Source organism: Gracilinanus agilis, unplaced genomic scaffold, assembly GCF_016433145.1.
Source record: "Gracilinanus agilis isolate LMUSP501 unplaced genomic scaffold, AgileGrace unplaced_scaffold53251, whole genome shotgun sequence".
Classification (NCBI taxonomy): Eukaryota; Metazoa; Chordata; class Mammalia; order Didelphimorphia; family Didelphidae; genus Gracilinanus; species Gracilinanus agilis.
Window position 1 is genome coordinate 1 of NW_025388301.1, and position 4441 is coordinate 4441.

The window sequence follows — 4441 nt, forward strand, 5'->3', positions numbered from 1 at the left end:
CTGATATTGCTGGGACACCACAAAATAATTCAACTTCTAAATCAAAGTGAAATTGAGTAGTCATTTTACTCCAGTGTTCAACATACTACCAAGCAGAGTACAAGTCCTAGCTGAGCTTTGTAAATAGGACATCTATGAACCTCTATTTGACCTGTCTTCCCATCAAATACTGCAAATTATATTTACTAATAATAACGCTATGTTTAGTCCTGATAAGCCACCAGACACTCTTGGATCCTTAATTCTCAGGTTGTGTGGTTCCAACTTTTTAGTGCTACCAATGAGCTGAACCATGGTACTAAAAGATACAGAACAGGCTAATAAGTTCCTGGTCCAAATCCAGCTCTTGGTTTAATTTTATCCACCCTAATAGGGATCCTAAAGTTGAGCCTTTTCTCCAATTAAAATAAAGTTACAGTTGGGTGCTTATCTTAAAAAGAGAAATGCAGAAGGTAGTCTCGGTCCAGAATTGCTTAATTCTGTCAAAAGTAAAAGCATATGCTAATGGCAGATTATATGAATTGTGACAACATGGCACTGGCTACCTATGTGCTGGGCATAGCTAAGTAAGAAAGTCAGACATCCTGATAGACATGGTTTTGGAGTCCAACCCAGAATATTAACTCCTATATAGACCTACCATTTACTTTGTGAAATTTTCCTTTAGAAATAAAACCATTTCCTCCTATTAATAGCTACCTGAAAAAAGTATGTTTTTCTAGAGAAAGGAGTCAGAGAACATAGGGCACTGGCTAGGAACCAGAGGCACCAGAGTAGAGGTTCTGACCTACCATAAGGTAGCATGAAGGGCTACTTGTCCTGGAGGGGAGAAGGCTATCCGGGAAGCACAATACTTCCTTTGTTTCATCCTAGTAGTCACAATGCTATACATATAGGAAAACCCTAGTTCATTGGTTAAAATTCAGAAGGCCAAGAACATTGTTTAGCTGCTTCCTGACCACTTGTTTACCCAAACCTCTGTAATCTGATGGCTACTACTCACACTCTTATGAAACTATTCTCTAAAGTTACCAGACTTCCTAATTGCCAAACCGAATGGGACTTTTCTAAGACCATTTCCCACCCCATTAACTATTAACTTGGTTCTATCCTTGCCTTACCTCCACCACATGAACCTTTCATTCTTAGCCTTATCTATTCCCAGAACTGTTGACCTATACAAACATATCACAAATCTATCTCCAGTTCTGATCATTCCTGCATATATCTCTTATCTGCTTGCTATACAACCACAACTAGACAAGTTCAAAACAATTCATTCCTTTTCCCCATAAAATTCACCATTCTTCCTAATTTCTATTTAATAGCACCATTATTTTCCAACTTTCTGAAGGCCAGAATCTTTGGAATTATTTTTTTTTAACTTTCTCCCAAACTCCCAAATTAGTTGCCAAGTCTTATGGATTCTACCTTTGCCATCTCTTGACTGTATTACTCTTTTCCATTAATACTGACACCAGCATAGTTTAGGCCACCAGTTGGACTATTGTCCAAGTTTTGAAACTGATGCTCTGTTCTAATTTGGGGGTGCTGCTAGTCATCCTCCCAACGCACTATTTCCTATTACTTTGCCCATCCGTCTCCCTCACTGAAAATGTTTAACCCACATTCCTTAACAAGGCATTTAAGACCCATTAGCCTTATCCACACTATCCTCCCCCTTAAGGAATCCTAAGAAAGAAGATAATTCCTGATTCCTCTTCTCAGTATGTGTTCTTGGTTTCTACACCTGGATTGGTAGTTGCCTGTGGGACTTTGAACTCCTTTTTTCTGTTGATCAATTGCCTGAGTAACCTCCCAACTTTTTTTTCCTGGCTCTTAAATGTTGCACTATATTCTACTGTATTGTATATGTATCTCATATCCCCCTACCAACCAAATGCCTTTGGACAGTAGAACTACCTTTTATTTATTTTATCTCTGAAAAAGCCTAACAGTGGCACTTAATGTGTCTACTTGTTATAAATCAGCCCTACATAAAAGAAAACACAGCTCCTTGTCTTACCTGTTAATGCCCTGAGCACAATTTACTAATATACAACTTCTGAAATACACTATTAACTGAGAAAGTAGGCTATCCTTGTCATCGTCATACTTCAATACATATTTTTATACAATATTCTTAGAGCTTAAACTATATTTATCCCCACCCTGCACAGAAAAGCAAAAACATTTCTGTCTGGCTATCTTTTTATTCCTGCATAGTACTATTTGTAAAACACACTGGTCTGGGACCAAAGTCTCAGAAGTCATAGGATGGCAGAGAATATGCCCCAGGGAATATGAGTAGTAGTCCTTTCAAAATATTAGCAGCAGCTTTAGTGCAATGTGGACTTAATCCTCACATCCACCAGAGGTGGAATGAAGAATGTTGGCTGTTGGTTAGGAGCTACAATGGAATGATCCAGCTTTAGAGGGAAGGGACCAAAGGAATAAAAAAGAGGATTAGATAACATTAGGAAGGGGGTCTAATAGGTTAAGTAGATATAATACCCACATTTCTTCTACCAACACCTTAAGGAAGGGAGCTAAGTGGCTCAGCAAGGATTAAACCTGGCCACAATCTGGAATGAAATGGAGGCAGCAGGGAAGGAGAGGTCAAAAAGTCTTTTCCAATGATGGTGGCTGCATGTTTTCCACAAGAATACAGACAAATTGTTCCAACTTCTTGGCAGCCTGCTGCCCAGCCATCAGTACCTCTTCATGATTGGCAGTCTCGTGGGTTTCATAGTCCAATATTGATTTGTTTGTAATAAGGGAGAATCCAAAGACCCGAAGGCCACAATGCCTAGCCACTATCACTTCTGGTACCGTGCTCATGCCTGTTGTGGGGAAAGAAAGGGAGCTGTGTCAAGACAAAGGCCTCATCACCAGTTCAGGGCTGTCCTGACCAGATCAAGCCCATTTTCCAAGAGAGGTCATAGTAGAGTAGAGAAACTATTAGGACCACCAACCTGGCAAGCCCCATAAAGGGACAGTTATCAACAATTTCTCTTAGGTTTTTGTGATATTTCTTGAAAGGGAGTGTTCTGCTGGAGTTTGGAATTCTTGATATGAAATGGCTGATTTCAGTTTTTAAGTTTCAATGATCAGTAAGGGTACAATCTCCTTTATGTATGGGGGTGGAGGGTGAGGTCTTCCCTCACTAAAATTTGAGTTCCTTTCATAGATGGGGATCTCTTTTAGAGATGGGAGGAACCTTAAAAACTGCTTAATATCCACACCCCTCATTTTACAGATAAAACAGCTTGCCCAAGTTCACACACAGGTAGTAGTAAAGAACTGAAATTTTAATCCAACTTGTCTGATCCCAAATAAAATAAGAATGTGTTGTGGATATAGTACCAGGCCTGGATTTTGGAGGACATGGAAAATCTGACCTCAGACAGGTCCTAGCTTTGTGATCCTAAGCAAGTCACTTAACCACATTCCCCTAGTCCTTGCCCTTCTATCTTTTAACTTTACTGTCTTAGAAATAACTAAGAATTTTTAAAAGGGAGCTCTTTGAGGAAAGGACACACAGTAAGCTCTTAAAAGTTTGTCTACAGAGGAAGCTGGCAGTCCTAATCAGGAAGACCTGAATTCAAATACAACCTCAAGACACTAGCTGAGTGACTGTCGGTAAGTCACTTAACCTGTTTGCATCAATTTCCTCAATTGTAAAATGAAGATAATAGCACCCCCCTTGCAAGGTTGTTTTGAGGATCAAATATTTGTAAAATGCTTAGAACAGTCTGGGGAAATCTCTTGATTTTATACACTGATAAACACACTGGTTTGTAAAACTTTAGCTTTCTTCACAGATGAACAGATATTAAACCAATAAGTATTAAGTCAAGCACTGACTTTTAACATTCAAAATTTAGTTGATAAGAAAAAGTTAGAGATACTGTTATTCCATCCCCCCCCCCCCAATCATGCATTTATCTAAATAACTAATCTAAATGGAACCTTCAGTTTCCTTTTCAGCTCTTCAGGATTTAACTCCAATCTCCTCTGCAGGCAGAATTCTACCAGGACTCCCTACTTACCCACAGCATCAGCCCCTATTTTCTGCAGAAACCGACACTCTGCGATGGTTTCAAAGCTGGGGCCTCCCACCATAACATAAGTTCCTTCATGTAGTGGTCGTTCTTGATCCATTTGTTTCCAGATGCCATGGGCTTTCTGTCTCAAAATTCGGTCATAAGCGTCAGACATGGGAGGAAACCTTTCTCCAAATCTTTTATCATTGGGTCCTCTGAGTGGATTTTGGCCACTGAGTCCTGCCAAGTTGATATGATCTCAGATCAGCATAATATCCCCAACTTCATACTCAGGGTTCAGTCCACCAGCAGCATTGGTGACAATTAATGTGTGCACATTCATAAGTTGGAAAACTCTCACAGGGAATGCCACCTTCGAAAGCGGATAGCCTTCA

The 4441-nt window shown here is 39.8% G+C and overlaps 1 pseudogene; it reads right to left on the reverse strand.

Annotated features, from left to right (window-relative positions):
• Positions 1-2619: 2619 nt before the first annotated feature.
• LOC123255852 lies at positions 2620-4437 on the reverse strand (annotated as a pseudogene).
• Positions 4438-4441: the final 4 nt, after the last annotated feature.